Here is a 13816-nt window from a genome sequence, read left to right on the forward strand (position 1 = left end):
AAGCGTCAAATATCTGGGAGTGACACTACACCAATATGATGGATGGGGGGAGCATATGCGGGTAGTAGCCCAGAAGGTAGCGAAAAGTGCGGCTACGATGGGGAGAGTAATGCCTAACATTGGAAGACCCAAATCAGAAAGGAGGAGGGCCTTACACGGTGTTGTGCAATCAGTCATCCTTTACGCGCTACCAGTCTAGAGTGAGGCGACAGAGATACCGACCTACAAATGGCTGATGATACGAGTAGACAGAACAAGTCTGTTGCGAGTAGCGTGCGCCTACAGGAGTGTATCTGCGGTGGCCTTGTGGACTATCACGGGTTGTGTTCCTCTGCATGTGTTAGCAGTAGAAAGAAGACATATCTATGAGAGAAGAGAATATTTGACAGTAGCCATAAAAAAGAAGAAAGAGAAAGATCAATAGAAAGATGACAAGAAGAGTGGAAAAACACGGAAGATGTTGCTTAGTGAACCAATATGTTGATGCGAGCCTAAAGGACTGGGTGGACTGTGGTCACAGGCGACTGGATTACTTCATGACACTAGTGCTCACAGGACAATGGTGTTTTAGGACATATCTTCATAGATTCAGAATAATGCAGATAAATGCCTATACTGTGAATACTTTGACACTGTTACTCACACAATGCTGAAGTGTAATAGGTGAACAGTGGAGAGAAACATAATGTATAGAGAAATAGGTATCAACCCTGTAACTGTGAGAGTGATGATCGTGAAGATGACGGAAAGTAAGTAGGGATGGATATTCTACATAATTATATTTAAACAGTAATTAAAAAGAAAGAAGAAGAAGAGACCAACACCAGCCGGACCAACGACAGATATAAGATATAGATAAAAGAAGGTAGTGCTCCGAAAGTGTCGTCAGCCTTACAGTGGCATCCCACTTTTGAAGTACTTTACATGCGACAGTCAACTGCGCATAAGTAGGAGAGGGTGGTTTTAGTTGGTAGGCAGGATAACAGGAAGACATCTGTTTGCAGGACTATGTAGAGCAAGTCCAATCAAATCTTATGAAAGAATTTACTAATTTAAAACAAAAAGGACAAAAATTTTCGTTGAGCTTCAACGAGTGGACCTCCCAAAAAAATCACAGATGTTCAGATCAGATTTGATTGAATCAGAATTTGATCAGAATGATCAGAATTGAATGAGAGTTTGATCAGAATTCACGGCTCGTGCTCTGCCGAATACTGCATTGAATTAGTGGCAAAACGGTTGAAAATTTTTGGTTTAATGATTGAATCCGACACCATTGGTATCACAACCGGCGGCGCAGTCGTTATGTTGAAAGTTGGCAAGCTCATCAGCAATTGTGCTATGCACATGGAATTCAATTTTCTGCAGTGGACGTACTGTCTAAAAATGAGAACAAGCAGCAATAGACGACACTGATGAAATGAAAATATGAAGACAGAGGTGAATGAAGGATTGGCAAGTAACAATCAAACCAACATCAGCGAGTTCAGTTGAATTGATATCTCGTTACAGCGTCTGCTCATGAAAATACGAAAAGTTGTTAAAACGTTCAACATATAACCTACCAAAGACAACATGTTCTTGCAAAAATATGACAAGAAAGAGAAAGGCAAGGAATTAAGTTTGATTCTTGATTGCCGCACCAGGTAGAACAGTTTGCTCAGATTGCTAAAAGTTTGCATCGATAAAGCATTGATAGACATTGATTCTGTAACAAAATTTTTTGCTGGCGAGTGGTCAATAATCAATGAGTTGATCGCCACTCTTCAACCCGTGAAACTGGCAGTAGAAGGTCTTTGCAGAAGAGAGTCCACTTTGATAACGGCCGACACAACTGTGAAATTTGCCTTAGACAAACTAAATAGCCAGAACTAAACAGACATAATTGCGAAACGGCGCCTCTTAAATTACAGATACACTAGTGTACTTACAAAATTCAAAAACTATGACGAAAGACTAAACAATCCTGGTTTTTTCCCCATGTCGAAAAAAGAAAACAATGCGACAAGAGATAAAAAATTTATTAAGTCGTAAAAATAAACAAGTAATTGTGGAACCAGTGCAAGAGAACATAATAGAAGTAGAAGATGTTCCAGCTACTCTGGAGCCAGTGAATTTTACTGTAGAATAAGAAGTTGAGATTGAACTGAAACGAGAGAGAGAAAACTTTTATAACAAAAAAAAACTCCACAAGGAATCTACGTTCCTGTATTTGGCTGTATACCATATATTAAAAAATTAATTAAAATCCTTTGTAAAAGGTATATATTTAAATATACAGGGTGGCGCACCGAAAACGAAACAGATGCATTTACTGGCAGATGATTCCTTTAAAAAAAAAAACGCTTGGACCCGTCGATTTTGTTATCGAGGGGGAAACAAAATTGGCATAAAATCACATTAACATTTGCAGCCCCCTAAGCGGGGGTGGCACCATCCCTAAAATCTTAAATGGAAAGGGGGGTCGAATGATCCATCATTTAAAAGGTCTTTCCACTCCCTTTACAATGATGTAAAATTCATGTACTTCAATTCAGTAGTTTTGGAGATTTATTGATTTAAAGTTTAAATACATCATCGTAAGAGGAGAACAATACATAGCAGCAAAGTTGTTAAAAAATAAAGAATGAACTGACCTGTCAGCCGAGTAAATATTGAAAATGACCACCATTACTTTCCATGCAATAATAAAGATTTTGCTGAAAACGTTGCCGCACATTTTGCAATATTTGAGGAGTAATTTGATGGCACTCATTCACAATTCTTTGTCGTAAATCTTCTAAGGATGTTGGCTGAGTAGCATAGATTTTGCTTTTTAAGTAACCCCACAAAAAGAAATCCAAAGGTGATAAATCTGGCGATCTTGGGGGCCATTCAACAGCACCTCTTCTACCAATCCATTGACCTGGAAAGGTCTGATCTAAATAATGCCGAACTCTTAATGCGTAATGTGGTGGGGCACCATCCTGTTGGAACATCAACATATTCTCAACGTATCGACCATCATTCTGATTTTCAATTATATCTGTTAGCGCAGGATCTATGGCATTTTGCAGTAATTCCAAATACATTTCCCCAGTCAAATTTCCAGGTAAGAAAAAAGGACCAACCAAATGATCGCCAAAAATGCCAGCCCAAACATTTAAATTTTGTGGCTGCTGTGTGTGTACCTCATGGTAAATTCTGGGATTAGAGTCCGACCAATATCGACAATTATGACGATTTACTTCGCCATTTAAAAAAAAGGAACATTCGTCGGAAAAGCAAATGTTAAATAAAAATTGTTCATCGTTTGTAATTCGTTCACTCATAACTTCACAAAATTCTAATCGCTTATCAAAATCATCTTCATTAAGTTCTTGTACAAGGTGAATTTTATACGGATGAAAATTATGGGCCTTTAGAATCCGTTGGATAGTACGTCGACTAACACCACACGAAGTTTGCAATTTGCGGGTACTTAATGTAGGATCTACAATAACTTGCCCTAAAACCCCCACTTCTGTTGCTTCGTTCCTTATAGGATTTTCAATATTACGTTTTTTATTGGCGACTGATCCAGTTTCTCGAAATTTAGCTACAAGTTCTAGAACATATTTTCGGTGCACATTATTGTTCTCATGTCGCTCATTAAAAATTTGTGCTGTTCTATTAGCGCACTGATTATTTCCGAAAAATATTTCAATAATTTCAACCCTTTCTGCCGTGGAATATACCATGGTTAATTTATGTATAAAGCAATAAACGATATTTTAACAACAAAGATTGGTCAAATCAATCGCAAACTAATGTACTATTTCCTATTTAAAATAAGTACGTGGCATTCTCTACTTATCTTTCTTCAAGAAACAACTTTTTTTGTCACAAAGGACACTTCAATTGCTATTTTTATTATTAATAAACCATGGGCGTAGTAAATAAAAGCATTTACTTATCAAGAAAATGCTTTTACTCAAATTTCTTCTGAAAGAAGTACAAACTAATTTGATGTACCTATTAAAGTCTACTTTAAACTTTAAATCAATAAATCTCCAAAACTACTGAATTGAATACATGAATTTTACATCATTATAAAGGGAGTTGAAAGACCTTTCAAATAATGGATCATTCGACCCCCCTTTTCATTTAAGATTTTAGGGATGATGCCACCCCCGCTTAAGGGGCTGCAAATGTTAAAGTGATTTTATGCCAATTTTGTGTCCCCCTCGAAAACAAAATCGACGGGTCCGAGCGTTTTTTCAAAAAAGGAATCATCTGCCAGTAAATGCCTCTGTTTCGTTTTCGGTGCGCCACATTGTATACCTTTTACAAAGGATTTTAATTAATTTTTTAAAAAAAAACTGGTTTTCAAAAACAATACGAAAAGATTTTGAAAATTGAAATGACGGTTTATGAGACCGAAGGAGTAAAAAGCGATCATTTGTCCATGGTTTATGACCATTTGATGACCTTAAAACCGACCAACGTAGAGACCAGAAGGGCTTTCTCTACAACCGGCTATATATGCAGTTCTGTGCGAAGTAGGTTAGGCGATAAGACGATAGATAAAATATGTTTTTTAAGGTCTCACTTCCAATAAAATAAATAATTCATGTTTCTGTTTAGAATTTTACGATACATCCTGATTTTTATCATAAGATCAAAAAAAAAACTCGTCCCAAGTAAGCCGTGGAAGAAAAACATATTACTTAACTTGTGTCAGCTCAAAATTACCATCAATGAAATTTGCTTCAAATGAACTACTCTTACAACAGATAAGTTTATTTGAATAAAATTTCATTCCTGACAGTCGATACAAGCAAAGCCCTATGTGTCACTTTCATGGCTTACTGAGGACGAGTTTTTTTTAAATCACATGATAAATGTAGCATTTGCTCTAGCCATTTTAAGTTAAAGAGAGGTAAGATTGATTGCGAATTGCGAATTGCGAATTGACTGATTATACGTCCTTATTTGATTATACACACCTAAGATAAATTTTGTTTTGAGTTTTTATTGTATTAGTTTGTACTAATAAGCTTAAATAATAAATGAACAAAAAAGCATTAAAATCGTGTTTTTATTTTGATTCCACATTTTGCTGGATGAAATAGTTCCAGAAGTAAAACAAAGATTGAATGAAGACCATGTCAACGCTAATGGACAACTCATGGCTAATCTCTGCGCTTTTAACGAACTTAGAATCAATAATACATTTTCCGATCATAAGTTCCAGTATAAATAAGTATACATTTGAAAACTCCAGGAGCACAAATCTATGATTGATTTTATAGTCACTAATAGAAAAATCTACCTAAAGCAGATTCTAGATATCCGAACTTTAAACTCAGCAGACGCAAGGAGTTAACACAAACTAGTACTAGCAAAAATAATAATGAAAATAACACCAAAACATTTTCTACAGGAAATCACCGAGGAAAAATTCAATGTAGAATCACTGTGGAACGACTCTACAAGAGAAATGTACCAAAGGAGGCTAGTACAGAAGATACAGCTGAAACAGATAGACGACATCGAAGATATAAACGCGAGCTGGAAGAAAAAGAAGCAGCAACAGAAACTCTAGGAAAACGCAAAGTTATACTGAACAAAAGAAACAAGAGGCCTACACGAAGTACAAAACATCAAATACTCCAGAATCCCGAGCCACCTATAGAAGAATACGAACTGAAACAAAGCAGTTGGTAAAAAAAAACAAAAAATGAACACTAGAAACAGTTTACAAAAAAGGATGAAAAGCGACTTCTACGGTATACAAAAACAAATAGGGAGATTCAAGAAACCGACGGAAAGAAATAGCAGAATTGACGGAATACAATTACATACTGTAAGGAAAATAATAATCAACACAATAACGTACATGAATTAATACACGAAATAGAAATCAGTTTTCAGGAACTAGAAATAGCCATAAACTCACTCAAAAATAGAAAGTCAGCAGGACCAGACAGAATAACCAACGAGCTTCTAACACACGGAGGAGAAAGTATAACCCTAGAGATGAAAAAACTTATACAAAAATTTTGCACTGCAAGATACCAGACGCATTGAGAAACAGCATAATGATACCAATGTTCAAGAAAGGAGATAAACAAGACCCCAACAATTATAGAGGTATAAATCTACTGAAGAATAGAGATGTTATGTAATAACGAAATTATGTAAACACATTTTCCGCAATACTGCAATACTTTATTAAAGGATATTATGTTATTTCAATAATTAAGATACACATGTTCATTATCCATTATCGTTTAAGTTATATACAAAGACTATTTCAGAACTAATTTAATATATACTTGACTCCGTCACGTCGCTAGTCCAAATATGGATAACTCCTTGAAATATTGAAATCTCATCGATCAATTGCATTAAAAAGTAAACTGTTTACTTGTACGTAATAGAAAATAAGTAGCAAATTCATTATATAGATGTAAATGGTAATCGTTTATTATTCGAGTATAATAAGTAAACATTGTATAAAACAATATGATTTTTAGAATTTTATAGAAGTTTATTTTTAAGTATAATTTTGTGAACTTTGTGTAAGAAGTTTATTAATACTACGTAAGTTTTATATTCTGTATTTTGAGATTGTTTTCTCAAAACTAAAATTTCGTGCTATAGGTTTTGAAGAGTAGGTTCTAGTTATTGAAACTATATAGTTGCCGTTAAATGATAGGGATACATTGTACTGATCTCATGAGAATTATAAAAAATGGCAAAAATCACTTCACTTTTATTAATTTAACACCTTTATAAAAATATAAAATATGAAAAATATAAAATATAAAAATATATAATATAAAAATATGCTGTTATAATCTCTATACCGTTTACGTTAGTTGCTCCCATAGATGAGACTTTGGTTTGAGTTCTCATCAATACCGCTCTCCTATGCTTGTTGTATGGTACCTTAGCAATCAGTTTTATACCTGAGATTTTCGGTCTTGTTGTAAGCAGGTCTATGTGGATTTCTTGCAGAATTCCGACACGCTATGTTCTTTTGCTCTAGTAGGGGAGAGGGGAGCACATGTGGATAAATTAAAAAAAAATTATAATGCAAACTGAGATTCATTGTAAAGTATCGGCTTCTTCAATGTAAGATTCACATATTTGGGAGTCTTTGTGTACATTTAAATTTGATAGTAATTAAATTATTTAGGACACGTGCATTAAATTCCAAGTAGATGTAATTAGTCCACATGTGCCCCTATGGGAGGTACATTTTAATATTTATTTAACATAATAAATACTTTGAATTATCCCATATTATACCCATGAAAATTAAACGGAAAACCTAAAAAAGGAGCTGGATCTTGCTGCCCCAATTTTTTTTCAGGAGCTGGCAATTTTCTCATAATATCGTTTGCAGAAATATGACTCTTATTCTTCTGATCTGGAAATACAAAATCTTGTCGCGGAGTCATTTTTAAAAAATTTACGATTAGATCTGACCAACAAAGAATTTGAGTGTTTTTTTGTAGCAAATTTAATAAGAACAAAATCCCCTTTCTGGATATTCATAGGATCCAATCCAAAATCTTTACCATCTTCAGTCCTCAACTTCCATAAGACTTCTGATTATTCGCAATAATTCTCAATTTCGCTTTTTGATGTCTCCTCATCAAAAACTTTGCGAATATGGGATTTGGATTTATTCTTTTATATATTGCTGCCTTTCTCTTTTTCCTCTTTTTCTCTTATTTCATTTTCTAATTTATTTTCTTTTAGTGTAGCGGTCAGAATGGTTAAAATTTTTTTCTTTCTTCCTTTCTTAGACCTTATTCTTACGGCCTTTGGGTATGGACGATATATTGGAGTTTTACGTCGGAAATAATTACAATTTTGGAACTTTGTTTTTCGATAGTTAAAACAGGTTGACAATTATTTATATCGACACATTGCTTCGTATATCCCGTTCTAACCATGACAACTGACCGTTACACCTTTGATAAATACTTTTTTTATACCTATTGACACCTACCAAATGACCGATTGGCCTAGTAGGCTGGGCGTCATGACGGGGCGCGGGCTAGCGTTCATGACGTCATCGCGGGACGTGACCAGTGAGCGGACGGTGCTTGTGACGTCAGGGGTCAAAGGTCAAAGTGGGGTGAAATGGCTACTGTACTGCAATTTAGATAATCATCAGTCGTGGTATCTCGCTGCGATACATCACTGACTTCCGTAACTTCAGCTCCTACAAAATCTTCTGAGAAAAAAATAGTTTTATTAAAGAGATAGCAACCAGTGTTTAAAAACCCAGAAATAATGTTTTTCCTATTAAATGCTTCGTCAATGGCTGGATCTGTTAGATGTGCAATGTCATAAATTGTTATATCTTTTTCCGGATGTGTAGACATTGGTTGAATGCTGCACGACAATGACCCTCAACAGGGCCAAATACACACACACACACATCTAAAGGCTGCAAACGATGTGTTGTGTGCGTTAAGAGTACTTAACCATTTTCCCTGCAATATAATGTAACATCTAACGTCGCATGTATATTATGGTTATCAAAAACCATACCATGTTTTTTTTTTTACTATGTTTTACAACTTCGAGGAATCCCTCGTTGGTCATCCAACCACTTGGAGAAGCAATACCAATGCTACCTTCTAGAGCTCCAGTCAGGAATGATTATTTAAATCGCACTGAAACTGATGTTTCTGGCTAGACTCGTAGACTCCGGTTTTTGCGAAGATAAATTATTGTGACGCTTCATGAAACCTTTCATCCATTCAATTCCAGTAAAAGATTTTCCGACCATGACTTTGGCACATTTTTTTCAAGCTTCAAAGCATACTCATATGCGAATGTTTGAATTTGAAAGTAGATTAATCCATACTGTAACTTCGAAGATTGAAGAATATAATTTACTAGACTGTCCTCTTCTAAATTTAAAAAAAATTGCTGTGGTATATATTTTGATAAAAACTTTATTTAGGATATTTCTGTATCATTTATATTTTTTTGATTCTGTTGTTTTATTCTTTTATGTAACATGGACTTCTTCTTCAATCCATATCTCTCTTCTACGTTTCTGATTAATCCGTTACCATTTTTTATATCGCAAATGGCCTGAACTACTACATTTTCAGGAATATTACTTCTATAAGTTTTTCTGATGTAGGTTTTCACCATTATTTTGAACTGTAAGGTAAAAAAAGATATTTTAGGTTGTTTTGTTTTAAAAGAACCTATGGGGTACAAGTGAATACTGTCCACTTGTCCACTGTATGGTGTCCACATCTGCCCCGTATGCATAGTTTTTTAAAAGTACCGGATATGTGTTTTTAGGTTATGACTAGAACAAAACTGTAGAAACTTACCTGATATCAAATATGATCATAGTCAAAGACTACTCACTTTACAAGGAAACACAGAATGTAACTAAATAATATTACAATCTCTAAAAAACTGTTTATTTACTTTTACGCGGTAAAAGTAACACAACCTCGTGACACAAACAGATTAATGGCAACTGACATTGAATTTATTTCTTTGCATGGAACTATATCACCAGTTCCATCTAGGAGAGTGAGTTAGAACCATTCGAAATTAAATCTAGACGGAAAAAAATCAACTGCCCACTTGTGCCTTTGTCCACATGTGCCTCCCCTTCTCCTGATGTCCTTAATATTGATCCTTGCTACTACTATCAGTTTTGGTTCTGAGAAGAACCCTTGTGGCTTCATATTTGCCATCTGATTTGGTTTGTCCGGTATTGGAACGATTAGCCGTCTACTGGTAGACGTTTCCTGGATACGCCGTCAAAAGTGTTTGCTGTTCTAAGTGCTGTGATGTGGCACTATTGATTTCGTGAAGGCTCCTTTCTTGTCCCCTAGAGTGGCGCAAAACAGAATAGCAAAAATATCTCTAGACAAATCGCTAATAGGTCGAAGAATCATTGGACGACCTAAAAAACGTTTGAATGACTGGCGATACCAAAGATTGAACAGGCATTTTGACTAGTAAGAAAAATTAAGAAGAAGAAGAAAAACAAAAGGAAAGGAAGAATAATTTACAAACATAATTTTTATATAGGTCTTTGAAATACCTCATCCATATCCATTGAGTTACCCCTTCTATTTGTATACAGTATTAAATACTAATATTTATTATGTTATTATTTACTTATCAACAATAATTACTTACATAATATTTTGTTTATTTTAAAGATCTTTGGAATCCGTCATTAATTTTTAATTATATTTAAAATTGTCTATAATATTTCCCAAAGTGATAACATTTTACGCAACATTGAACCGTAATAAGACCAATTCCTCGGCAAATGGTGTCTTTTAAATGCAATAAACATTAATAACAGTTCATTGCCTAGATGTTTTTTCTGTAATTGAAACTATGCAGATGCATGCCATTCTAAATTTGTAACATTGAAGATTGAGCAAATTCCCCATGGGTGGCAAGTGTCTGAAAATAAGTGATCCATTAAAGTATTATTTATTGACTGCAACAATAAGACTGCATCTTTAAACATTCCTACACGATAATGTAATTCTATTTTACGGTAATATCAGCAATTCGGTCAATGGGAAAAAATTATATTTGTTCTATATCTCTCAATATTTTGTCATGATTTTGTAACTTCTTCAGGAAAAAAACTGTAACTTTATTAGAATGATTAGATGCTAACAAAGGCTGAATATTTCATTACTTACAAATTTAACCCTGTATAGGGCAGAATTATTTTTTGGTAATATAAACAAATTCTTTGCAGATGATAATTAACGAATGGTCCATTATTGCACTTTCATTCGTTTTTTCATTTTATTTTCACTTCTTGTTGGTTTTTTAGGTGGTTGAAATTTTAACCACAGCCAGATTAACTATGTTGACATTGGCACATGAAGTTGTGGTTCCATAATCGACTACAGAAAAAAAGGCGATCTAAGCATTTAATACTTGAACGTATTTTCTTCAGTTTATTTCTTTCTATTGTTACCTTAGGTCCTAGCCTCGTGTCTGGTATGGAAATCTCCTATCAGATCGTTGGCCAATACACTTCTAAGATACAGGTGACTCATTGGTTTCGATTTAATAGACCTAATTTTCATTGTAGTCTTATAAGTTATGTATGAATTTACCACTGCTGTATCAATCAAATAGTAAATAATCTATATATACCATTTTCGGGATTTCCATGAAATTGGATAAAGAAGCATGAAGTTGATAGAATAGATCGACTCCACCCATATAGCGATTGTAATTACTTATGGCTTTTGGACACTTAACACTTTTTTATTCAATATTCGCTTTTCTTCGCAAAACTGAAGTAATCTCAAGTGGATTATGCATAGTACTGCCGACTAGAAGGCATTTGCGCCGCCGATCTTTCCATTTAACAACAGCCATATCATTGGACATGAAATAATCGTGTTCCTTTATTTTCATTGTTTTGTCCTTTATTATTTGTGTTGAAAAGCCTTTACGATTTATTCTAAAGGTTCCACAGCAGAATAAAAATTAAAGATTAACATTTTCTTAAGAAGAGAAAAACTCGAGAAAAAATAAATGCAATAGTTTTTGCCTCTAAGAGACTCGGTAATGTCTAATACCGTTTTGGCCCCTAAACCGTATTCAGCATGTTGTGACTGAGATTTGCCTTCATATATGCTAAATTTGTGCACGTATCCAGTTTCGGAGCATGCAACGATCCAGACTTTGAAGCCTCTTTTTATGGGCTTTTTCGGCATAAATTTTTCGGCATTAGATTATGCCTTTAAGATGGTCAATTGGGACCACAGAGGAGTAACAATAGACGGCGAAAAGCTCAACCATCTCCATTTCGCAGATGACATTGTCCTTATCATAGATAATTTAGGAGAAGCCACAGATATGTTAAATGAATTGGACTTTGCATGTTCGAAGGTGGGCCTCAGAATGACCTTGGCCAAAACTAAGTTTATGACAAATATGGTCACTAATAAAAATTTAACTATTCAAGACAAAGTGGTAGAATTGGTTTATTGTACAAAATATTGTATTGTACAAAACGTATTGTTGAATGTGATCGAAAACCTTTGTCAGGTCTACAAAACATAGATATGCTGATTTATTGTACTCGATGGCATTTTCTGTGATTTGTCTTAGTACAAATACGGCGTCACCGCAGGATCTTCCGCATCTGAATTCTTGTTTTTTATCTAATAATAGTTTATTGATTTTGTTGGTTAGGACTTTTGTGGTAAGCTTAAGTGCGGTGTTCAGTAGATTTATTATAAAATTGTTGAGGTCATCTTTATCCCCTTTCTTGAATATTGGTATCACTATGCTGTTTCTCCATGCGTCTGGTATCTTGCAGTGCAATATTAGTTTTTGTATAAGTTTTGTCTTCTCTAGGGTTATACTTTCTCTTCCGTGTTTTAGAAGCTCGTTGGTTATTCCGTCTGGTCCTGGTGACTTTCTATTTTTAAGCGAATTTATGGCCATCTCTACTTCGTCAAAAATTTATTTCTATTTCGTGTCTTAATTCAGGTACGTTATTGTATTGATTATTATTTTCCTTTCCTTTAAACAGTTCCGTCAGGTATCTTTCCCAGTCGTTTGCTGGTATGTAATTGTATGTCTTTAACTCTGCTATTTCTTTCAGTTGGTTTCTTATAAATCTCCATATTTGTTTTTGTATACCGTAGAAGTCGCTTTCCATCCTTTTTGTAAACTGTTGCCAGTGCTCATTTTTTGTTCTTTCTTCTTACCAACTGCTTTGCTTTATTTCGTATTCTTCTATACGTGTCTAGGGATTCTGGAGTAGGTATTTGATGTTTTGTACTTCGTGTAGGCCTCTGATTTCTCTTCACATTTGTCTTTTATTCCTTTTCTGAACCATGGTGTATTGTTGTTGTTTGTTTTGTTCAGTATGACTTTGCGTTTTCCTAGAGTTTCTGTTGCTGCTTCTTAAATGTTGTTTTTAATTTTTTCCCAGCTCGCGTTTACCTATATCTTCGATGTCGTCTATTTGTTTCAGCTGCATCTTCTGTGCTAGCCTCCTTTGGCACATTTCTCTTGTAGAGTCGTTCCACAGTGACTCTACATTGAATTTTTCCTCGGTGATTTCCTGTCGAAAATGTTTTGGTGTTATTTTCATTATTATTTTTGCTAGTACTAGTTTGAGTTCACTTCCTACGTCTGCTGAGTTTCAAGTTTGGATATCTACAATCTGCTTTGGGTGGATTTTTCTATTGGTGACTATAAAATCAATTATAGATTTTTGTGCCTCCTGGAGTTTTCAAATGTACTTTTATACTGGAGCTTATGGTCGAAAAATGTATTATTGATTCCCAGTTCGTTAAAATCACAGAGATTAGCCATGAGTTCTCCATTTGCGTTGACATGGTTTTCATTAAATCTTTGTTTTACTCCTGGAACTATTTTATTTCCGATTCGGAGTCACCCGCATTAAAGTCACCTATAAGAATTAAGGGTTCTTCATGTGTATATGTGTATTTAATTTAGCCAAATACATGCAAAAATATACTTTAAATGTTAATGATTTAAAAAGTATATCATTCTATATAGTTTTATTATTTATGTTATATATCTGTCTTTATTTTATAACTTTTATAAATTATTACTAGACGTTTTACTAAATAATAACAACAATTGATAAAATAAAACATTTATCGCAATTTTAGTGTATATAGACACCTACAGGGAAGTTTTCAAATACATTAATTTTATTCATTAAAGGAATTTTTGTGTACATAATAATGATCAAAAACACCAAAGCGCTCTTATGAACTAAAATACGTTCAACGTTTCACTGTTGGCGGTAATTTTTCGTAAATAT

General features: G+C 34.4%; 1 protein-coding gene across 2 annotated transcripts in view; it reads right to left on the bottom strand.

Annotated features, from left to right (window-relative positions):
• Window positions 1-13816, bottom strand: part of LOC140450325 (uncharacterized) — a 76499-nt gene that overhangs the window by 25923 nt on the left and 36760 nt on the right. The gene's annotated exons all lie outside the window — the stretch shown is intronic.

Source organism: Diabrotica undecimpunctata, chromosome 9 (assembly GCF_040954645.1).
Source record: "Diabrotica undecimpunctata isolate CICGRU chromosome 9, icDiaUnde3, whole genome shotgun sequence".
In the NCBI taxonomy this organism is placed as follows: Eukaryota; Metazoa; Arthropoda; class Insecta; order Coleoptera; family Chrysomelidae; genus Diabrotica; species Diabrotica undecimpunctata.